At 42.9% G+C, this 24445-nt stretch overlaps 1 protein-coding gene across 1 annotated transcript in view; it reads left to right on the top strand.

Moving 5' to 3' along the window:
- RNF144B (ring finger protein 144B) overlaps positions 1-24445 on the top strand; it is a 186521-nt gene that overhangs the window by 22096 nt on the left and 139980 nt on the right. The gene's annotated exons all lie outside the window — the stretch shown is intronic.

The raw sequence follows: 24445 nt of genomic DNA, 5'->3' as shown, positions 1-24445 counted from the left end.
CTTTCTTTCTTTCTTTCTTTCTTTCTTTCTTTCTTTCTCTCTTTTCTTTCTTTCATGGATGGTTGTTTCTGTAGCATTATCTTGATTCACCACTTTGGTTTTTTGAATCACTTGGGTAGCAATCTATGCAGGGAATGACAGCTGCAACCAATCTCAAAATTTTTTTAATAATTGTCACTTTAAATCACAACGAAGATTCAGTAAGTTAAACCAGGAATCAGGAAATCTGGGTCCTAGTTTTCATATTGTCACTGCATGACCTTTATCTTGTTTGGGTCTCAGGACACTCATCTATAAATAGATGTTGAACTATATCATCTTGAACATCTTTCTAGCTCTGTTGGTCTGTGATTCCAGGAAATCAGTAACATGCTGGCTAACTATTTTGGGTTAGGGATTTTTTAAAAAATTTTCTTAAAGTTTGTTTATTTTGAGAGAGCAAAGGCACACGTGGGGAAGGGGCGGAGAGAGGGAGAGAGAGAATCCTAAGTAGGCTCTGCACAGTCAGCACAGAGCCTGATGCGGGACTGGAACTCACAAACCGTGAGAGCATGACCTGAGCTGAAATCAAGAGTCAGATGCTAAACCGACTGAGCCACCCAGCTGTCCCTTGGGCTGGGAATCTTAAAGAAAATTTTAAAACATAAGAATGAGGTCTAAGTATATCTCAAAATAACAACAATTCAAGGAGTAAATGATGCTTAGATCATCCAAATCTTGAACCATTTTGGAATATGCTATATTGTGTTCTCAGAGCCCTACTTCCTTTTGTAAGTGCCACCCATGTTTTTTCAAAAGTGCATTTTCCAGGTTTTTCTGATATTTAAATTACTTTCCTTGTATTTAAGAACTTTTTTCTTCTTTGACACTCAAGAAAACGTTTCCCAGGGTATAATGCAACTATATGTCTATCTGGCCTGATTTGTTTTCTCAGTCTCTCCAATTTCTTACAGAGACGTCATGAGATCTGTCAACTTTATCCAATTTGCCTTGTTTTCCCTTAGTTCTAGGACTTTGGGAAATTATTGGTAGGTGAGCATTACCCTCTGATTTTGATGGGAGTGCAACAGTGGGTCCATCTAAAGGTTCAGCTCTCAAATCTTCAGGGTGCTCTGCAGTCAGTTTGGATGGAAGGCTCACATGACAAAGCCTTCAGGATCAGTTGCCAGGCTCCTTGGTGATGGAAACCGTCACTGGTTTCTTGCTCTCACTTTTGACTTTTGTTTTCCCAGAGCCAAAAGTAGGTGGGTCACAGAACCATAAAGCCATAGCCTCTGGGAGGTGCCCAAGATATGTTGATTTCGTTGCTGTACTTCTGGATTGGTAAAAAGGGTCGAAGGGATCTATGAAAGGCAGTTTGTGGTTTTCTTTCATATACGCAACGTTCTGGTTCATTTTTATTTATTATTTTTGTGTGTGTTGCAAGTGAGTATACTTAGTATTGTCACATGATATTCTTTGATCTCAGGGACATATAATAATGAAGAAAGTTACTCACAACGACTGTCATTCTTTTGGTTGTAAAATATACTTCTAAGAATCAGAAATTGCCTAAAAATGTAAGCCAACGGAATCGCACAGAGCTCCCGGCACTTTTTTCAATTCAATGGCAAATAAAATGCTCTTTACGCAAAACCCAATTTTGAAGAAAGCAGAGGTGTGACGTTTTGACTAGTGTTACCTGTTTTGTATTCCTAAACCACTTTCATCTTTTGCTTTTATCTGAATCTTAAATATGTAGCTCAGCGCATTAAATATCTTAGCTCCGTGCATTTCCTCAAAGAAATAAAAAGAACACGTATACAAACATTACTCAGCCACAAGAACGCATACTGAGCTTTAAGTCTCATGTACAAAAGCACCATTCAGTGCTTTTAAAAGCTGGAGAAGACCGATTTTAGTAGCGTGGTATCATCTTTGGTCAGTCCTCTTACCTGACCTTAACCGTTAGATACAGTGAGGTGCAGTGTCAGCAAGGTGATTCAGTGCCTTCAGATTTCAGTGGACTCTGAGGAATGCATCAACCCCCAAGGCCAAGGCAATGCACTGTAAGTTTTCTGTATGTTTATGAGCCACAATCTTGGGGTCTCTCCATAAGTATGAGAAGTATGCAAGGGTGAGGTATTTTACTGACTCTTCTCTGCCACCGGGCTCACAGCACTCAACTCAGCTAAGCCAGAATCCACATGTCACAACTTGGGTGGCTTAACTGGAGAGGAGAGTAAACTGGATGGAATGCAATACACAGAAGATGTCCTGAAATATGTTCCGATTTGATGGCATGAGAGATATGTGCATTTTGCATCATTATTTTTGGTGGAACACTTGCTGTTTTAGACGTGCTTTCTTAGCCTTCTGAAAGCAAGTACTGTTGTTTGCTTGACTTGTGATCAGCCATGTTCTCCAAGTCCAATGGATAATATTAGGAGATGATGGATGTAACTGAATCTACTGGGGTAATCATTTCATAATATATGTAAATCAAACCATGATGCTGTCTACCTTCAACTTATTCAGTGAGGTATGTCAGCTACTTCTCTATAAAATGTGGAAAAAAGGAAAATCCTAACAATTACATTACTCTGGACTTCCAGTTAATAGACCTCTGTGATTTCTCTTAGCTCACCAACTCTTCACAAGGGAATGAGCTATATTCTTACGGCATTTAGCGTCTGAGGTAAGTGCGGATTTATTTTTCATTCACACCTGAGAGGTTCTGCAACGCACTTAAGTAACTGTACCTCCGTACCCTCAGGGGAGGTTGATAATAAGAGGTTTGATACTTGGGAGAAAAATGTTTGGGCTCCTCAAAATGAAAGCAAATTCGAAGAGCAAGGAAGCAGTAATTGTTGCATGCGTGATCTGTAAAAACCGTGTCTCTGTTGAGTTCTGAGGTCAAGAGTGAGCCGTTGCTCCTGGGTGAGCGTCGGGTGCCCAGCTCGAATCAGCTGCTGCCGCGAAGTGTCAGTTATGTGGGGCCCCTGACCCCCTTTCCACTTTCAGAACAAGAATAGAACTAATTGTAGCATCAGGATGCAAGGCATTCCAAAATACATTTACCCTGAACCAGTGATCTCTTCCATGTCCTGCAGAGCCATCAAGGACGTATTGTTTTTGTCACTCAGAATTTTTTTTTTTTTTTGACATCGGATTTGAAATTCTAAACCTCAAATACTGAAAAAACCTAGTACACATAATCCAACTTGTATATCATCCAGATCCTTTAGTAACGAACTTTATGAAACCATCCACGTTCTTTTACTATGTTGGAATTGTGGTAAGCTTCACTTAACATAAGGCTAATTTTAGAGAGCATCTTTTGGCGATGGTATTTGCTGTAAGGGCATGGGGTCTGCGTTCACATCTAACCCTAGCCTAAATCGTAAGTTGGCAAAGTTCGCGTCTCTTTTCTTCCTTTTCTTTGTTCTTTAAACCTTATCTCTTCTTGGAAGCCCTCACCCTCATTGCAAATAAACTCCCAATATTGGACAAAGTCCCTCCTTAAACAGTAAGCAAGTCTGATCTTCAGAAGACCTGTAAAACTAATGCACACAAAAGTATAATGAACCAATAAAAATGAGCAGAAATAGGAAACCTCTAACTTTGCCCCGGGACTAATTGTATCAAACAATGGGGACATTTTTTGTAGCTTCTGCTGTGCCTGGAGCCAGAAGTCCTGTGTCTGAGCCTGGCTGAGTTTCTCTCTCAGCCCTTCATCTTTCTCCGCCTCCAATTTGTGTCTATTACTTTCATATATACTTGAACTTGGATTACCACTTATTTTCTCTTTCTTTAAAATTTTTTTAATGTTTAGTTTTGAGAGAGAGTGTGAGCGGGAGAGGGCAGAGAGAGAGGGAGACAGAGAATATGAAGCAGGCTCCAAGCTCTAAACTTTCAGCCAGAGCCCTATGTGGGGCTCGGACCCACGGACTGTGAGATCATGACCTGAACCGAAGTCGGATGCTTAACCGACTGAGCCACCCAGGTGCCCCTCTTTTTATGTTTTAAAGTTTATTTATTTTTCTTTTAGTAATCTCTATGCCCAATATGGGGCTAGAACACAGGACCCCGACATCAAGGGTCACATGCTTTTCTGACTGAGCCAGGCAGGCACCCCTGGATTACCATTTGTATCTATTACTTGGAGATACAGTATTCACACTTGGATGACCGTTTATTTCTATTACTAATGATTCTATAAGGTGGGTGTACAGAAGTGTTCCGTGAAACATGAAGCACTTGCCAAGTGTTCCTTTTGTAAAAAAATGCTTTGAAATCCTGTAAGGAACTCTAAGTAAGAAGTCAGAAATCCTAGGGGCATCTGGCTGGCTCCGTCGGTTGAGTGTCTGACTTTGGCTCAGGTCATGATCTCACGGTTCGTGAGTTCAAGCCCACATCGGGCTTGCTGCTTTCAGCGCAGAGCCGGAAGCCTGCTTGGGATCCTCTGTACCCCCTCTTTCTCTGCCTCCCCCTCCACTCCCCCACCCTCGCTCATATTCTGTCTCAAAAATAGATAAACATTAAAAAAAAATCAGAAATCCTAACCTTTGAGACCTTGGAAAAGTCTTTCAATTATAGCAGGCTTGTTTCCTTGTCCTAAAAACCTGCAGGTTGAAATTGAGTATTTCTAAAGTCCTTTTCAACCCCAGTATTTTATAATCCATGAAATAAGATCATTTGCAGAGAAAACACTGTGGCACACCTAGTGCCGGGAATACAGAATGTGGCACGAGTTTGGACTAGGAGGTAAGTAGAGGAATAAAGAAGGTAGTGATTATGGGGGCACCTGGGTGGCTCCATCGGTTAAGTGTCTGACTCCGGATTTCAGCTCAGGTCCTGATCTCAAGTTTGCGGGATCCAGCCCCACATCAGGCTCTGTGCTGACAGCATAGAGCCTGCTTGTGATATTCTCTCTCTCTCTCTCTCTCTCTCTCTCTTTCTCTCTCTCTCTCTCAAAATAAAATTAAAAAAAAAAGAAAAGGAGGATAGTGATTACGGGGGAGTTGGGCTTCATCCTGCTGGAGGAGAGCACATGGTTGCTACAGGGCAGGAGGTAGGAGAGGCCCGTGTGTCTGGACCCCTAGAAACTGGGGCCATTGATTTGGATGGGTTCATGGGTTTGGGCTGACGATTGCGGGGATGTCTGGGAGCTGAGTCAATAGGATTATGACACTTTTGGGGGGCAGTGTTGCCTGGTGGGTAGTGTCTAAGGCTGCCGGGAATTTTGGTAGGGGGCAAATGCAGGGGTGAAAGTGGCATTAGTCCTCCCAATACAACAGCAACCGGCCTCTTGTCTCCCATCCAATCCACGGGGCAGTGAGAACAGCCAATTTCAAATGTGAACCAGGGGCCCCTGGGTGGCTCAGTCAGTTAAGCACCTGACTCTTGATCTCAGCTCAGGTCTTATCTCAGGGTTGTGAGTGGGCTGAAGATAAAATGTGACGGAAGCCTTCTCTCCCCTGCTTCAAATCCTTTAATGGCTTTCTCTGTATTGACATTAAAATACAAATTCCTTATCTTGGGCTTTCAGGTGCCTGAGGGGATTGGTGCTTGCTTCTTTCTCTCATCTGCCCCCTCCATTCACTGTGCCTCTTTCTTCTGAATTTCAGCCCCACCCGTCAGCCAGGGGTCACCAAGGTTTTCCTGCACCAGAAACCTATTTCCCCACTATTTTTCACAGGGTTAGCTTTGATTCTTTGGGAGCTTAGCTTAAGCGTTTTCTTTTCTTTTCTTTCTTCTTCTTTTTTTTAATGTTTGTTTATTTTTTGAGAGGGAGTGCAAGTGGGGAAGGGGCAGAGAGAGAGGGACAGAGGATCCGAAGCAGGCTCTGCACTGGACCCCAGAGGTCCTGATGTGGGGCTTGAACTCAACAAACTGTGAGATGGTGACCTGAGCCAAAGCTGGATGCTCAACCAACTGAGCCACCCAGACACCCCTTATATTCCTTCAGACAGGCTTTCTTTCACTGTTCCACGTGTAGCACGGTCTGCCCCTGGTCTTAGCACCTGACTTGTTTCCTAACGACCGCAACCGCAATCTGTAGTTGCTGTGCCCTAGCAAGGCGTCTGACTAAAGAATTCTTTGTCGAGTGAATGGAGGAGGAGTTCACATCCCTTCTCCTCCTCTTTTCTCTTCTCCCACCTCTTGTCTCTACTTATTTTGTCTTTTCCTCATTTTTTTCGAAGTCAATATAGCTTACATAATTTTTTCCTGACTGTAAAAGTCAAAAAACTAAGTGATACTTAAGTATGCAAGGAAGAACATGAAAACCACTGTAATTCCATCACCAGGGAAAACCCAGAGCTAACATTTTATTGTGTACACTTAAAATCTAGTTCTTAATTTTATTTTTTTTTCAATTTATTTATCTTGAGAGAGAGAGAGAGAGAGAGAGAGAGAACGAACGAACAGCGGAGGGGCAGAGGGAGAGGGAGAGAGAGAATCCCAAGCAGGCTCCATGCACAGCATAGAGCCCTATTCAGGGCTCCATGTCACAAACTGTGAGATCATGACCTGAGCCGAAATCAAGAGTCAGACACTTAACTGACTGAGCCAGCCAGGCGCCCCCTAGTTCTGAATTTTAAAAAGAAGTTGGAATCAATACTTTTCTTTCCAAAATGTTAACAGAACCACGTTGTTTCCCCTTTAAAAGGCCTTCAATTAGTCAAATCTGTGCATCCTTCCCAGAAACCGGTTCCTTCCGTTGACATTGGTGCTATTCTCTGCCGAAGAGTTAGGCTGACCCTGGCTTTTTCAGGCATAATATGGCATTTATCTTTGGTTAAAAAAAAAGTAACTGTTATTCTTGTCTTTCACTGCCAGCACTGCAGACTGGGCATTTAAATGCCTTGGACTGTGTATTTGGAGAAGCTAACAGCTGCATGTGCTATTTGCAATACTCTTTGAGATCCACCCAGGATGTGACCATGGGAATGCTTGTCGTTTTTTTGCAGGGGGGTTGGGGGGAAGGATGTAAAATGGTGAGTGATATGCAGCGGTGAAAATTAGGTGAGAAATTCTTCAACGCATTGTAGACTTGCCATCTGGTATCTAGAGACAAGTACATTCCTTCAAGTGGCACTCAGAATGTTCATCTGCCTGGATGTGGATGCTTTAGAGACTGTTAATATCAGTGTGCTTCCCAGAGAAACATACTCTGTTCACTACTGTGTGTGTGTGTGTGTGTGTGTGTGTGTGTGTTTGAGTATAGTACTGTTGTAAATTACCAATCAACCAACAAACCAAATGAAAAACCCTGATTTTTCTCTTTAAAAAAGAGATTAAAAAAACACATGGGCAAGTCCTTCCCTTCTTTACAGCATTGAAATACACAGCTGAATTGTGTTTCTAGTTGTTTATACTCACCTCCAGCTCAATCAATAAGTGATTCATTGACACTGCTTTGGGATTTGACTAGGCTGAGGAATCCTTGTTCTATACTGGTAGGGCCAATTTGCTGGATTTTCTGAAAATCTTTTGCAACTACAAAGCCCAATAGAAGTTTAAATTAAATCTTTATTTCTGTTCCTTTCACATAATAATATTATTTGATAATCTAATAATTTTTGTTTGTTTGGGAAAAGATGTTTAAAATTAGAACTATGGTATTTTCCTTGGCTATAAATGCTTAGAAACCCATCACTGTTAGATTTTGTTTTTTTTTTAAATTTTTTTTCAACGTTTTATTTATTTTTGAGACAGAGAGAGACAGAGCATGAACGGGGGAGGGGCAGAGAGAGAGGGAGACACAGAATCGGAAACAGGCTCCAGGCTCTGAGCCATCAGCCCAGAGCCTGACGCGGGGCTCGAACTCACGGACCGCGAGATCGTGACCTGGCTGAAGTTGGACGCTTAACCGACTGCGCCACCCAGGCGCCCCAAGATTTTGAATGTTTGTTTTGGTGTGGGGAGGGGGCAGGAAGTTAGCGTGTTTGTATTTGCCTAATTACTTGATGTGAGAATATATTTTATGTTGGCAAGGCTATGGCAGACATTGTCAGCGCCCTGCCCACTTCCTTTAAGACCTTATCATTTACTTCACTGGCTTCAGACTTTCACCTGCAGGTATCTGGAAATGCTGAGGAATTTATACCAACCCCCAGAAACCCTGAACCAATAGCTGATGGCAGTTAGGGTACAGCTCCTTCACCCTTTGAGTGAGATAGTTGTGAGACTGTGTTTGTCTCTGAGTTTCCTGGTGGAGTAAACGTCTAGTCGTGATTTAACCTGCCTTTATTACTCATCTTATGTTTTCTGCTGCTCTACAATTCTGTACCTCCCTAATAAACTATTTGCAATCAAACCTTTGTCTCAGGTTTGACCACATCCCTACTTTGGGGTATACCTAATCTACATCAAATCTCTTGCTTTAGGCAACATTTTAATCCATTATCCTTGGTAGGTTAAAAAAAATTCTTAGCTAAATCCACTCAATAGGTACTTTCTGTATTTTCATTATCTGGTAGCACATATTGTTGATTGTCTGCTAAATGATGTCTTTATTATTATTTTTCTTTGTAAAGAGAAAGCTTTTGTACCTCTAAAACATGATTAAGACAATTAAAACACAATGAAAGCATCAGAAAAATAAGTACCTTGGTTAAACACAATCCTGTTTGAAGAGTTTTCCAGTCTCAATAGTAACCCTTAAAGAGAGCAGAATATGTAACACGTGATAAATTTAATGACTAAACTCATAATTAAACTCTTATTGCTTTTCATAGCATCTTCTATATTATAGGATAGCTAGGGTCTTATAAGGAATTTGTAATTTGGGGACACCTGGGTGGCTAAGTTGGTTAAATACCTGACTTTTTTTTTTTTTTTATGAAAACAATTCATTTTAATTAGTTATTGAATAAATGCGAAGTGAAGCAAGTGAGATACCATTTTCACCTCCTAACTTACTACAATTTTAAAATATTAGTGCTTCATTCAGTAAATATCTGTTCAAATTTTCTACATACAGGATCCGTATATACCCCTGGGAGTTGGAATCTGGAAGTGAACTGACAGCCTCTGTCCTTAAGTGTCTGCCTCTTGATTTCAGCTCAGGTCATGATCTCACAGTTTGTGGGTTGAACCCCGCATGAGATTCTCTCTCTCCCCCTCTCTCTGTGCCCCTCCCCCACTTGCTCTCTCTCTCTCTCTCAAAATAAATTTAAAAAATAAACTTAAGGGGCGCCTGGGTGGCGCAGTCGGTTAAGCATCCGACTTCAGCCAGGTCACGATCTCGCGGTCCGTGAGTTCGAGCCCCGCGTCAGGCTCTGGGCTGATGGCTCAGAGCCTGGAGCCTGTTTCCGATTCTGTGTCTCCCTCTCTCTCTGCCCCTCCCCCATTCATGCTGTCTCTCTCTGTCCCCAAAATAAATAAAAACGTTGAAAAAAAATTAAAAAAAAATAAACTTAAAAAAAAAAAAAAAGAGGGGCGCCTGGGTGGCTCAGTTGGTTAAGTGGCTGACTTCGGCTCAGGTCATGATCTTGCGGTCCGTGAGCTCGAGCCCCGCGTCGGGCTCTGTGCTGACAGCTTAGAGCCTGGAGCCTGTCTCAGATTCTGTGTCTCCCTCTCTCTGACCCTCCCCTGTTCATGCTCTGTCTCTCCCTGTCTCAGAAATAAATAAACGTTAAAAAAAAAAAAAAAGAATTTGTAATTTTAGTGACCGTAAAGTCTGAGGACAAATACCATTTAATTCACATTAATATAAGAGTCTTACATTATAGTTTTCCCCTTTAGTGTCTAGGATATCACTGAAGGCAGAACTGAGGATCATACGTGCAGAAGTCACTAGCACCTTGAAAGACATGGGGTAAGTGACTCTCCTAGGTCCCTTGGGAACAGTTAATTGCTTGGGTTTTCAGCTGGAGTCTGGGCTCCTCAATGTAGCTGCTATGCTGAAAATGCATAGCTTTGGCCACATGGCTGATGGGTTCAGAGGTCAAAGTGGAACCCAGTTCATACTCACTGGCTGGAAGCATGTTCTGTGTGGGCCAGCACTGTGCCCCATAATGTGGGGAGACAGGCAGTAGAACGAGGTACCTGGAGGTCCAGGCAAAACATAGTGGAGACTTAAGAATGCAGGTAAAATGCAGTAATCCCTCTCCTTCAGTGTTTGTAAAGATTAAAGTGATAAACTGATAAAGCACGGTGACTGATAAATAATAAGCTCTTGGTTAATGCTAGCTGTGTTTAGGGTAGCTTATTGTTCAAATCAGTACACTTCCAAATATGAAAGGAGGTGCTAAAACGATACATATTGTATAATTGATGTATATATTGTATGTAGTTTACAAGTTTTTTATATACTGACCAATAAATTAGTCTTATATGGATAGGCCTCTAGAGTAGTTCTATTTATAAACTTTTTAAAATGCAATTCTTTCCAAAAAATAAAAATAAATATTCAGGTGCAGTAAAGCAAAATAAAAAAAATAAAACCTTCATATGATCTTATTTGAACATGAAAAGTAAGTGGAATGATTATTTTTGTTACGTATTCACTTACTTAAACAGTGTTTTAGTCCTATCTGGCTTTAATGTGCAGGTCACTGGCATTTTTGTGAAGAATGATCATTTTTTACTACGGACATACTATTTTTAATTATTCCTAATGTCTGCAATATTTCTTTTTTTTTTTTTTTAATTTTTTTCAACGTTTTTATTTATTTTTGGGACAGAGAGAGACAGAGCATGAACGGGGGAGGGGCAGAGAGAGAGGGAGACACAGAATTGGAAACAGGCTCCAGGCTCCCAGCCATCAGCCCAGAGCCTGACGCGGGGCTCGAACTCACGGACCGCAAGATCGTGACCTGGCTGAAGTCGGACGCTTAACTGACTGCGCCACCCAGGCGCCCCTGCAATATTTCTTGAAGTACGTTGTTAATAAAGTTGAAAATTGTTGACACCTTCATTTCACTCTTACCTGTAAACCATAACGTTTTTATTTAAGCAACATAATCTCTTGGGCACCTGGCTGGCTCAGTTGGAGGAGTGAGTGATTCTTGATCTTGGGGCTGTGGGTTCAAGTCCCATGTTGGGTATAGAGATTACTTAAAAACAATCTTAAAAAAACCCATAATCTCTCTAGGAGAACTGAGTTATCTGGTAAAAACTAAGTGAATTCTACTAAGTGGAGAGTATTCCCATTTGTAAGATTTTTGTATTAAATGTGTAAGTAATCAGATGAAATGTGATTTTTGATACTGATTTTTTGGCCTCCACTTGGAGTACGTTTTTTATTAAGTTTTTAATTTTAATCCTTATATAGTTAACCTACAGTGTTGTATTAGTTTCAACGTGTACAATACAGTGATTCAACAATTTGGTACGTTAACTCAGGGCTCGTTGTAAGTGTACTCTTAATCCCGGTCACCTATTTCGCCCATCCCCCCATCCACCTCTCTAGAGTCCCTTTTCTTGACAAATATTTCTAGAAGACAAAATCATCAAGTAAGTTGTGTGCAGATATGATTTCTTTTAATGTTTCCCCAAACTGAGATGCTATAAAATCGTATGAAATCATAGGCCCTCTTGGTTTTGTTCCATTCCAGTGGACATTATAAAAATTTCTCTCCACAAGTGGATTTATTCCAAAGAGCAATGATGGAGTTTTAACATAACATCTTGGGCATAATTTGAATGCTCATCATTTAATCTTTTCACTTATTTCTTTCCTGGGATTGAGAGGTTTCAGAGTCTTTTTTTTTTTAATTTTTTTTAAACATTTTTTAAATTTATTTCTGAGACAGGGAGAGACAGAGCATGAACAGGGGAGGGTCAGAGAGAGGGAGACACAGAATCCGAAACAGGCTCCAGGCTCTGAGCTGTCAGCACAGAGCCTGACGCGGGGCTCCAGCTCACGGACCGCGAGATCATGACCTGAGCCGAAGTCGGCTGCTTAACCGACTGAGCCACCCAGGCGCCCCTTGAGTCTTTTTTGTTTTTGGCCCGTTTTGTTCTTCAATAATTATAATTCTCCAAAAGCTTAAGAAGCCAAAGATTTTGGGTACTCCTTGAATTCTTTGATGAAAAGTTCTAGCTGATCTTGAACAAAGTGCACCCCAAAACTAGAGGGTTCATTTACAAAAGAAATTCAGTACCATCAGGACATTGCAGATGGATTTACTGCCGAATTCCACGTGATGATAGCAGCAAGGAGAGAAGTCTCGTTACTGCTGTAGTGAAGTGTTTGTTTCTCCCCCGCTTTTACTGAGAGACAATCGACGTACATCACAGTATAAACTTGAAGTGTACAGCAGGAGGTTTGATTTGCCGTATGCTGTGAAATGATTACAGTAGTTCCAGCTAACATCCATCTTCTAATATAGGTACAATAAAAAGAAAGAAAAAAAAAGGAAAAAAATGTCTCCTTTGATGAGAACACAATTTATTTTCTTACCTTCCGTATGCCATACAGCCGTTATGTTAGTCATCATGTTGTATGTTACATCCCTAGTACTTCTTTATCTTATAACTGGAAGTTTGTATCTTTGACCACTTCCCTCCATGTTTTGTTTTCCTCCTACCATCTGCCTCTGGTAACCACAGGTCTGATCTCTTTTTCTATGAGTTTCTTTCTTCCTTCCTCCCTCCCTCCTTTCCTTCTTTCCTTTCTTCCTTCCTCTCTCCCTCCCTCCCTTCCTTCTTCCTTCCTTCCTTATCTTTTCTCCTCTCCCTTCTCTTCCCCTCCTGCACTGACAGCACAAAGCCTGCTTGGGACTCTCTCCCCTCCCCACCCCTCCCCTGCTTGTGCTCAAGCTCTTTCTCTCTCTCAATAAATAAATAAACATTAAAAAAAATAAACATGAGGGGCGCCTGGGTGGCTCAGTCGGTTAAGCGTCCGACTTCGGCCCAGGTCATGATCTTGCAGTTTGTGAGTTCAAGCCCCGCGTCGGGCTCTGTGCTGACAGCTCAGAGCCTGGAGCCTGCTTCGGATTCTGTGTCTCCCTCTCTCTCTCCCCCTCCCCCACTCACACTCTGTCTGTCTCTCTGTCTCTCAGAAATAAAAAATAATAAACACGAAGAATGGAATTGTACTGCAAATAATCCTTCCTTCCTTCCTTCCTTCCTTCCTTCCTTCCTTCCTTCCTTCCTTCCTTCCTTCCTTCCTTCCAAGATTCCACACTTAAGTGATATCATACAGTATTTGTCTTTCTCCGACTGACTTATTTCATTTAGCATAATGCTCTTAGGGTCTATACATGTTTTCACAAATGACAGGATTTCCTCTTTTTATGGCTGAATAATATTCTCTTGCACATGTATACCACATCTTCTTTATTCATCCGTCGTCTGATGGACACTTAGGTTGTTTCCCTGTCTTGGCTCTTGTAAATGATGCTGCTGTGAACATAGGGGTGCAGATATCTTTTCAAGTTAGCATTTTCATTTTCTTTGGTTATATTCTGGGAGGTGGAATTGCTGGATCATCTGGTACTGTTTTTGTTTTTTGTTTTTTTAATTTGACAGCCACTTCATCACAAAAATTACGTAGTTTAATTACTCAGCATATTCAAAACTTGTAAATTTTGACAAATAGAGTTTCTATTTGCAACTTCTTTGGGTGAAATTATGACTTAGGTTTACAACGGTAGCCAATTCCAATTATAATTCTCCATATCTTAATTTTTTAAATGAGATAACTTAGTAAAATATTGATTTTACCATGGACAACATTCTCCACTAAAATTATTTATGTTGTCACTTCAGAAACACTTTTATTTTTATTTTTTTTTTATTTTTGAGAGAGCAAGCGTGAGTGGGGGAGGAAGAGAGAGGGGGACAGAGGATCCAAAGTGGACTCCACGCTGACAGCAGTGAGCCCGATGCGGGGCTTGAACTAACAAACTGCAGGATCATGACCTGAGCCACAGTCGGGCACTCAACCGACTTAGCCACTCAGGTGCCCCAAAAAACACTTTTATTTTTTAATTTTTTTTACATTTATTTATTTATTTATTTATTTATTTATTTAATATATTTTTTTAATGTTTATTTATTTTTGACAGAGAGAGACAGAGCGTGAACAGGGGAGGAGCAGAGAGAGAGGGAGACACAGAATCGGAAGCAGGCTCCAAGCTCTGAGCTGTCAGCACAGAGCCCGACGCGGGACTCGAACCCACAAACCGCGAGATCGTGACCTGAGCCGAAGTCGGACGCTTAACTGACTGAGCCCCCCAGGCACCCCAACACTTTTATTTTTTAATGTTGAACTTTTAAAACAAATCTACAGGAAGATTCACAATGTCAGATGTTTCACCTTAAACACACTAAATTTCCAAAAGCTTTACTTAGATTCCATGATAAAAAATTCAAACCGTTAGAATTAATTGATCTTTCTAGGCGAAGCCACCCTGATGACACTGATAATAAAGTTAGCAACATTGAACTGTTGATAAAAATCTTCTGTTTTCACTATCAACACATTATAGCTTTTGCTTCATTTTTGTACATGAACACAAAAACTTGAAATAAAAGTGTTAGCGTAGTTGGGGCGCCTGGGTTACTCAGTTGGTTAAGCATCTGACTTTGGCTCAAGTCATGATCTCGCAGTTTGTGAGTGTGAACTCTGCATTGGGCTCTCTGCTGTCAGCACAGAGCCCCCTTCAGATCCTCTGTCCTCTCTCTCTGCCCCCTCTCCCACGCTTTCTCTCTCTCTCTCCCTCTCTCTCTCTCTCTCTCTCTCTCAAAAGTAAACACACAAAGAAATTATTGGCAAAGTCAATTTAGCAGAACATTCCCTGGATCTGTATGTTATGCAGGCACCTTTTATAGCTGTATGCGATAAATCATAAACTACAAGAACAAGGTTCTTAAGATGGCTACTAACTTTTGATGTCCAGTATAATGCTCCTTCAGATTTACGTTTTTGGGTTTTCACCCAGTTATTGATTGTACTTTGTCCCCATGCTGTGTGGGGTGTCAATGATGATATTTTGTTCAGTTTCTTTTTCTTCATCCCTTTTTTTCTTCCAAGATTTTATTTGAATTCAAGTTAACATATAGTGTACTATTGGTTTCAAGAGTAGAATTTAGTGATTCATCACTTACATGTAACACCCAGTGCTCAGCCCAACAAGTGCCCCCCTTAATGCCCATCCCCCATCTAGCCCGTTCCCTCCACCCAACACCCCTCCAGCAACCCTCAGTTTGTTCTCTGTATTTAAGAGTCCCTTATGGTTTGCCTCCCTCTCTGTCTTTATCTTATTTTATTTTTTCCTTCCCTTCCCCTATGTTCATCTGTTTTGTTTCTTAAACTCCACAAATGAGTGAAATCATATGGTATTTGTCTTTCTCTAATGGACATATTTCGCTTAGCGTAATACTCTCTAGTTCCAACCACATCATTGCCAATGGCAAGATTTCATTCTTTTTGATGGCTGAGTAATACTCCATTGTATGTATGTATATGTATACACACACAGACACACACACACACACACACACACACACACACACACCCCACATCTTCTTTATCCATTCATCCATTGATGGACATTTGGGTGCATGTGCCCCTTCGAAACAGCACACCTGTATCCCTTGGATAAATACCTAGTAGTGCAGTTGCTGGGTCGTGGGGTAGTTCTATTTTTAATTTTGGGGGGAACCTCCACACTGTTTTCCAGAGTGGCTGCACCAGCTTGTGTTCCCACCAACAATGCAAAAGAGATCCTCTTTCTCTGCATCCTCGGCAACACCTGTTGTTGCCTGAGTTGTTAATTTTAGCCATTCTGACAGGTGTGAGGTGGTATCTCACTGTGGTTTTGATTTGTATTTCCCTGATGACGACTGATGTAGAGTATTTTTTTCATGTATGTCGTCATTTGTATGTCGTGTTTGGAGAAATGTCTGTTCATGTCTTCTACCTGTTTCTTAACTGAATTATATATTTGGGGGTGTTGAGTTTGATAGGGTCTTCATAGATTTTGCATTCCAGCCCTTTATCCAATATGTCATTTACAAATATCTTCTCCCATTCCGTAGGCTGCCTCTTAGTTGTGTTGATTGTTTCTTTTGCTGTGCAGAAGCTTTTTTATCTTGATGACGTTCCAGTAGTTCATGTTTGCTTTTGTGTTTCCTTTGCCTCTGGAGATGTGTCTAGTAAGAAGTTGCTCTGGCCAAGGTCACGGAGGTTGCTGCCTGTGTTCTCTTCTAGGATTTTGATAGTTTCCTTCTTCACATTTAGGTCTTTCACCCCTTTTGAGTTTATTTTTGTGTATGGTATAAGAAAATAGTCCAGTTTCATGCTTCTGCATGTCGCTGTCCGGTTTTCCTAACACCATTTGTTGAAGAGACTGTCTTTTTCCATTGGATATACTTTGCTGCTTTGTCAAAGATGAATTGACCATATAGTTGTGGGTTCATTTCCGGCATCTCTATGCTGTTCCATTGATCTGTGTGTCTGTTTTTGTGCCGGTACCATACTGTTTTGAGTTTTGTGCAATTTTGCATCCATCATCAACTTACTTGAGAATAAGAAGCTTAACACTTAATATTTTACTAAATATAAGCTTCCGTTTTTGAGCTTAATGCTTCTCAAAGAGCTGGTTGCAACGTAAAGCATCACCAAACAAGAACACAATTACTTGTAGACCTGCATCACCTAAGAAATGACCACATCGTCACGGCAGGAGCGTCCAGATTGGTCTCCGTGCTCTAAGGCAGCGTGCTCGTCCTCTTTTCCCTGCAAGCATCTCACACACCTGTAAACCGTAATTTCCCGCCTTCACGCGGGCCCCGCCAGCCGTGCCCTGGCAGTTCATGCGTCTTGCACACGTCAGCGTGGGCTTGTCACACCCACCTGCCAGACCCAAACGGCACGGGAAGGCAGTGATCACACTTCTCTTGCTGCTGCCAGAGACCAGCAGGGTTAGCGGTCCCCGGCCGCTCCACTTTGAATGTGTTTTCTTTTGTAAGCAAATGCCCCGTGTTCTGAAAAGGAAGTGTTTGTTCCGCTGTGTTTGGGAGAGATCGGGGAAAATGGAGATGGGTCATTGCTGGTCTAACCCCATGTCAGACTGACCTCTCTGTTCGCTGCTGGTCTCAGGCAGCTCGGGGTGCTACAACGCAATACCCTAGACCTGGTGGCTTAAACGATAAAAAACGTATTTCTCACAGTTCTAAAGACTGGGAAGTCCGAAACCAAGGTGCCAGCAGATTCCGCATCTGGTGAGAGCTCATTTCCTGGTTTGCAGATGGCCATCTTCTCGTGATGTCCTCGCATGGCCTTTCCTTGATGTGTGGAAGCAGGGAGAAGGAGGGGGGGTGAGAGGAGAGCCGGAGCGTGCTCTGACCTCCGTCTGTAAGGGCGCTAATCCCATCGTGAGGGCTCTACTCTCATGACGTCATCTAAACCTGATTCCCTCCCTGAAGGTCCACCTCCAAATACCATCACACTGGGGATTAGGACTTCAACATAAGACTTTTGGGAGGACACAAACATTCAGGTCAAAGCAATACTCGTGTGCCTCACACAGTACTGGCCAAGACCATGAGGAAGCTTGGAAATACAAAGTTGAGGGCTACTCAGCCAATTTCAGCTTCTTTTAATATGGCTATTAGTAGTAATTCTCTATTAAAGTGAAAATATCCAAACAGGATGGCAGGACAATAAATAGGCCTAAACCAGGATCCCCTCTCCCACCCCTTCCCAAAAAGGGACCCTAGGCGTTTTTAGGTAGATTGGCACCTTATCTGAAAAGAAATTTTTACACAGGAACACTAGAGGGCGCTTTAGACTAATTAAGAATCTTGCTTTAATTTACACAAGGAAGCACTCTTCCAGAATGAGGTTATATATTTCAGTAGTGAATGATGTGTAAAAACTTAGATAAATCAATATGAGGCAGTTTTGATATTCCAAAAACATAAACAAACTCATTACAAACGTTATGGTATGTTTTCTCCCTTCCCTGGATGCTGGTGGTTGTGCATAGGATTTTTGTTTTACTTCAGAATATTCTTTTTTTTTTTTCCTCCAGAATGTTCTTTAAAAGAAAATTAAGGTTAAAGATAGGGTTGCAGTTTGCCCTCACAAACTGAGAGTTTTTTCTTGGGGCGGGGTAGGAAAGGAAGTGGTACATAGCTATTGAAAACAGCTATAGCATTGTCCTTCTTTATGGATGAACCTAATGTGACTGTCTGAGATACACGGGGCACCCATTGTTCTAATCATAAGTGTTGATAAGTGAGGGTGGATTATTAAGGCAAATCCTGTGGTCTTCAGGGAAACAGTGAAAACAGAAAACATTTGACCTGACATCTGGTCTCAAGCCTGGGGGTCTGTCCCCATGTCTGTGACTTTGGGCAAATTTTACAATCTTTCTGGGTCTGTTTCTTAGTAAAGTGATGGGCTTGAACTAAATAACTCCAAAGCCTCTTTCTTTCTTTTTAAAATTTTATTTAATGATTAAAAAAATGTTTTTTATTTGAGAGAGAAATGGTGCACAAGTGGGAGAGGGGCAGAGAGAGAGAGAGAGAGAGAGAGAGAGAGAGAGAGAGAGAGAATCCAAGCAGGCTCTGTGCTGTCAGCACAGAACCCAATGTGGGGCTCAAACTCCTAAACCTTAAGATCATGACCTGAATCGAAACCAAGAGTCAGATGCTTTACTGACTGAGCCAACCAGGTGCCAGACGGATCCTCTGTCCCCTTATCTTTCTGCCCCTCCCAGCTTGTTCTCTCTCTAATAAATAATACAAAATTTAAGAAAGTTAAAACATGTTGAATGGTGTCCTCTTTGCATGGAAAGATGAAATGTTAGCAATGTGCATCTCTGTTGGCAGGAAAATAATTTGGTGGGTGGAGTAGTACCACTCCTGTCTTATATGGAAAGAAAAAAGCGACCCCTAGCAAGTTTCTAAATTTGTACAATTGTCAGTAATCTTTTGCATATGTTGGTGTGTGTCTGTGGACTCATGCTTCACGTGTACGGTCATTTACCATCAGTAACTCCTGGATGATGACTCGTTTTAGATCTTCAAAGTTTCCCTACCTTTCATGGTTCTGGGATGGTGAATGCAAAATTAAGGCGATCCCAAAGGGAACTCGCATCGCTGGACAATTTCCTGATGACTCGTAATGTGTGAACGCCTTGGGAGGAAAAGCAGAATGGGGGAGGAAAGGACAGAGAGGCTGAACCAGAGAGCGGGGCGAGGCGGGGCCGTGGTGGTGTCCCTCCACAGACCTGGGGCAGGTAGGTGAATAAGTGGTGGACTGTTCGGGGAGGCCACCAGGGGAAGCTGACGAGGTCAGTGTCAGGAAGCCTCAGCCCATCCGTTCATCAGCCCTGTCTGGAGCACCTGGTTTGTGCCCGGTGCTGCGAACAGGGGAATGAATGGGGAAGTTTCTTCCCTCAAGCGCGTTAAGGAATAGTGGGTAGAACAGGCATACAAATCAACCACGATGAAAATCAGAAATGCTAAGAGGATGGCGTGGGAACCCCGGGAGTTTGGGCTATGAGCGGGAGAAGACCTCACCGAAGAGGTCATGCCTGATGTCTTCCAAGGAAAGACAGGTACCCCAGATGGACAGCAGTCTTTCCCAGGTGTGAGTGGAGGCAGCCTGAGCCCCTTTGTGCAGGGTGGCCGAGGGAAGGGTACACGTTAAGGAATGGCTGAAGTGCCTGTAGGGGACAAAGCTCTTAGTTCTTATAGATGATACATAGTCTATGTATTTCATAGTCTGATGAACATGCTGGCTTCAGTTCAAGCTATGCCTTCTTTCCATTTTTTAAAATATATTTTTAAAAATTTTTGGTAGGCTCTATATACCCAAAGTGGGGCTTGAGCTCACAACCCGGACATCAAGAGTCGCATGCTCTACTGACGGAGCCAGCCAGGTGCCACTCAAGATGTGCTTTTGAAGGAGTGCAACTATTTCCTTGGCATTTATCCCCAAGTTAACCATGTTGCTCTTCATGGAAAATATGTCAGAAATAATACCAGGGGAAGAGAGAATTCAAATGGATATCAGTATTTCCACTGTCATTTTTTTTTAAGTTTATTTTGAGAGAGAGAGAACACACATGTGAGAAGGGGGGTGGGCAGAGAGAGAGATAGAATCTCTGACAAGGGGCTTGTTTGAACCCATGAACCACGAGATCATGACCTGAGCTGAAATCAGGATTGGGATGCTTAACTGACTGAGCCACCCAGGTGCCCCTCCACTGTCATGTTTAATAGGATCATTTTTGTCCAAACTGTACGCAGAAAAGGGAATTTCGAAGCTCACAGAACTGGGAAGTGTAACGGGGTGGAGACAAATAGCTGGGCCAGAGTTTCAAATGTTGCCACAGAACACTTCCTCTGGGGCCCTCATCTCCACTCACCTCTGCTTACAGTTTTGGATCCTACAGGGTTTTTTTTTGTTTTTTGTTTTTTGTTTTTTGTTTTTTGTTTTTGTTTTAACAGTGGAGACCAAGCTTTTATTGGTGATCAGCAGATACTGCTTTACTGCATGGTACATCTTTTCTGATGTGTTTTTTTTTTTTTAATTTTTTTTTTAAATTTACATCTAAATTTGTTAGCATAGAGTGCAACAATAATTTCAGGAGTAGATTCCTTAGTGCCCCTTACCCATTTAGCCCAGCCCCCCTCCCACAACCCCTCCGGTAGCCCTCAGTTTGTTCTCCATATTTATGAGTCTCTTCTGTTTTGTCCCCCTCCCTGTTTTTATATTATTTTTGTTTCCCTTCCCTTATGTTCATCTGTTTTGTCTCTTAAAGTCCTCATATGAGTGAAGTCATATGATTTTTGTCCTTCTCTGACTAATTTCACTTAGCATAATACCCTTCAGTTCCATCCACCTAGTTGCAGATGTCAAGATTTCATTCTTTTTGATTGCCCAGTAATACTCCATTGTGTGTGTGTGTGTGTGTGTGTGTGTGTGTGTGTCTGTATACACACACACCACATCTTCTTTATCCATTCATCCATTGATGGACATTTGGGCTCTTTGCATACTTTGGCTATTGTTGATAGTGCTGCTCTAAACATGTGGGTGCATGTGTCCCTTTGAAACAGCACAATAGGGTTTTTTTTTTAATTAAAAATTTGTTTTTGATTTTGACTTTAGAGCACAAGTTGGGGGATGTGAGCAGAGGGGGAGAGAGAGACTCTCAATCAGGCCCCACACCCAGCATGGAGACCGACGTGGGGCTCAAGCCCACGAACCGTCAGATCACGACCTGAGCTGAACTCAAGAGTCGGATGCTTAAGGGACTGAGCCACCCAGGCGCCACTCCCCCCCCCCCCCCATTTATTTAAAAATAAGGGTCTTTCTGGAGAACTTAGAGAAGTGGCCGAGTTCAGTTAAATAAGATGGGCCAGATGGCTGGCTGAAGTTTTGGCCACGACAGTACCAGTGATGAAAACAGCTTAGAGAAATGGATTCAGTGTCAGTTCATCCTCTTGCATCCTGTTCCTCTACTTTTGTAGAAGAGAAAGTTGTTTGATGTTGGGAATAAAACTTGTCACGAGTCAGCAATGAGCAATGAGAATTGAGGGTGAGAAAGTGATTCAGATAACTGGAACAGTGACTTACTTTGGTTGATGTGTGCTAGGTATTCTTCCTCATCCTTTTATGTGTAGCACATTTAACGATCACAGTGCTGTGAGATAGCCAAGACTATCATCTCCACTGCATGGATGGGGAAACTTGAGGCTCCGGGAGTTGAGGAGACTGCCCAGGGTCACACGTTTAGTGCCTAGGAGCTTATCTTTGGACATGTTGTCTTAACCATTACAGCTACACAGCGTAGTAATTAGTGAGTAATGTCTCACAAGCGATTAAATACTGTGTTACAAAGATAACAAGCACATGGTAAAGAAGGGAAGAGGAAAACTCACTTCCTACTTTTTCTCAGCACCTAGCCCAATTTTTTTTGAGTTAGTTTATTTTGAGCAAGCAAGAGAGACAGAGAGCGTGTGTGCACGTGAGTTGGGGAGGGGCAGAGAGGGAGGGAGAGAGAATCCCAAGCAGGTTCCATGCTGTTAGCACAGAGCCTGTTGTGGGGCTTGATCTCACGAAACTGTGAGATCATGACCTGAGCCAAAACCAAGAGTTGGATGCTTAATCAGCTGAGTTACCCAGGCGCCCCTAGCCAAGGGAGTCCCAACCCTGGCCCCCAAGTCTAGTGGAGTACACTCAGGGTTGAGGATGGGTTTTCCTGGGTCCCGTCAAGGCTTACCTGAAAACGTGAATGTGGGTTCCAGGTTACCCACTAACTTAGTCCTCGGGAATTTGGCTCAGGGTTGGGATCAAGGAGCATGGGGAACCAGAATGGGGTCCACTGCACTGCACATAGGAGACACTGCTTGAACTCCCGGCACAGCTCTGCCCTGACACCAAGTCAGGAAACGGTAGAGCCTCTCTGCGTCTCTCTGCGTGTTGTTCTGCAGCCCAACCTCCTTGGATTGACAAATGTGACCACTCCTAGTGGAGCCAGAGAAGACAAACGGACTGAGACTGGTTTCAGTGAGGGATGGGTGAGGTGGGCAGTGGGGGGAGGTATGTGTGAGGTTGTCTTGTCTCCCTTTGTTAATCTTTTTCCTTTTTTTGTTCTAAATTTTTGGTGTGGTTAGATATGTGTAACATCAGATTGACCATTTTTAAGTGCAAAATTTGATGGCATTAGGTATATTCACCATTTCCAGACCTTTAAAAACATTTAATTTTAATTTTTTTTTTTATTTTAGAGAGAGAGAGAGTGGGTGGAGGGGCAGGGGAGGGGAAGAGAGAGAATCTTAAGCAGGCTTCATACTCAGTGCAGAGCCCAACGTGGGGCTCGATCCCATGAACCGTGAGCCCAAACCAAGAGTTGGACGCTTAACCGACTGATCCACCCAGGTGTCCCTATTTCCAGAACTTTTCAATCATCCCAAATAGAAACTCCTCGTCCCCTCTTCTCCCCAGCCCCTGGTAGAAACTTCTGTTCTACTTTCTCATGGATTTGCCTGTTTCGGGTACCTCGCAGAGGTGGGACCGTACCATATTTGCCCTTTTGCACTTGGCTTCTTACATTTAGCGTCATGTGCTCAAGGTTCATCCTTGTGGAAGGCTGTGTCAGAACTGCATTTCTTTGTTACAAGTAGAAGCCTGACAAGGAGGTGGCATGAGGGGGTCTGAGCTTGCCCACCCTGGGTGGCCGTGGGAGACAGCAGAGCAAAGGGGCACTTGCCCTTCATGAAGTTCCAAGCCCTAGTCCGGTGCTTCCTCGCCATGTCCTGAGGCCAGCAAGTGGTGTGATTGATCCGGCATCAGGGACACAAGTCGCACCCCCACCTGTCCCCCAAATCCTTCTCTTTACTGCCTAGAAGCCAGAGTCTGGCAGATTGACTTAATTTGACCGAGAGAGAGAGAGCTGGCAGTCAAGGTGGGGAAAACCCCCACTGAAGTCTGCAGAGGGGAGTTGGTGGGGAGAAGGGTAAGACCGACGTTGGGGAGCATGTGGATGGCAGCTTTGTTCCCGCACCATCAAAGCCCTGGGCCCCTGGAGGGAAGGAAGCTAGAGAAGAGGAACCTGGACTTGGGAAGAACAAGCCTTACTCTTGCTAGTCTTAACCAGGACCAGATGGGACATGGCCCCATCCCCTCGGTAGCTGTCACGCAAAGCAGCAGATGTCCCTGGGCCACCTGGAGTCCTGAAAGGGCCCGGGAAGAGCTGGAGTTTTCAACCTCCCTCCCTCCTCCGCAGACTCTCTGGTGATGGAGACACGGAAGAATTTCCAAGGCTGGCTCTGGGTCACGGGCAATGCAGAACAGAAGGTCTTTGTGGGGACGTTGACGTTCTGTTCAGCTGTACTCACATGCTCACTGCAGGCTCGAAATTTCTACAGCCGTGACTTTGAAAAGGCTCCTGCAGAGGTTACATACTTGGACAGTTTTTTTTTTTAATGTTTATTTATTTTTGAGAGACAGAGTGCAAGCTGGGGAGGGGCAGAGAGAGAGAAGGAGACACAGAATCTGAAGCAGGCTCCAGGCTCTGAGCCGTCAGCACAGAGCCCGATGCGGGTCTCGAACTCACAAACTATGAAATCATGACCTGAGCCGGAGTCGGACACTCAACCGACTGGGCCACTCAGGCACCCCTACGTACTTGGACACTCTTGTAGGAGTGGGGGACCTCCTCTCCCCTCGGTGTGGTTCTTTCTTAGCTTTTTAGCACTGGGTTGGCAAGTGAAAAGGTAGCCAGCATTGACTGAGGGATGTGGGGAGACAGGAAGGAGGTTTCTAGGTCTGTGTCGCTGACCTAATTCTGCATTATGTTTTCATTGAATGAGCTGATTATTTTTATATCATTTCCTGGTAAGTGAATTACCTTCACCGCTTTCAGTTTTTCCATGTCCCAACTTCCAGTTCCTTACCACATTTTATATGCACTTGAAAATCCCCTTCTTAAGCTCTTTCTCATTCTTTTTAACCCTGCAGGACCAATAGTCCCTGTAAATTTTT

The sequence above is a fragment of the Felis catus genome, chromosome B2, assembly GCF_018350175.1.
Source record: "Felis catus isolate Fca126 chromosome B2, F.catus_Fca126_mat1.0, whole genome shotgun sequence".
Lineage (NCBI taxonomy): Eukaryota > Metazoa > Chordata > Mammalia > Carnivora > Felidae > Felis > Felis catus.
The sequence above is the reverse complement of the archived record's forward strand: the minus strand, read 5'-3'. Positions and strand labels throughout refer to the sequence as shown.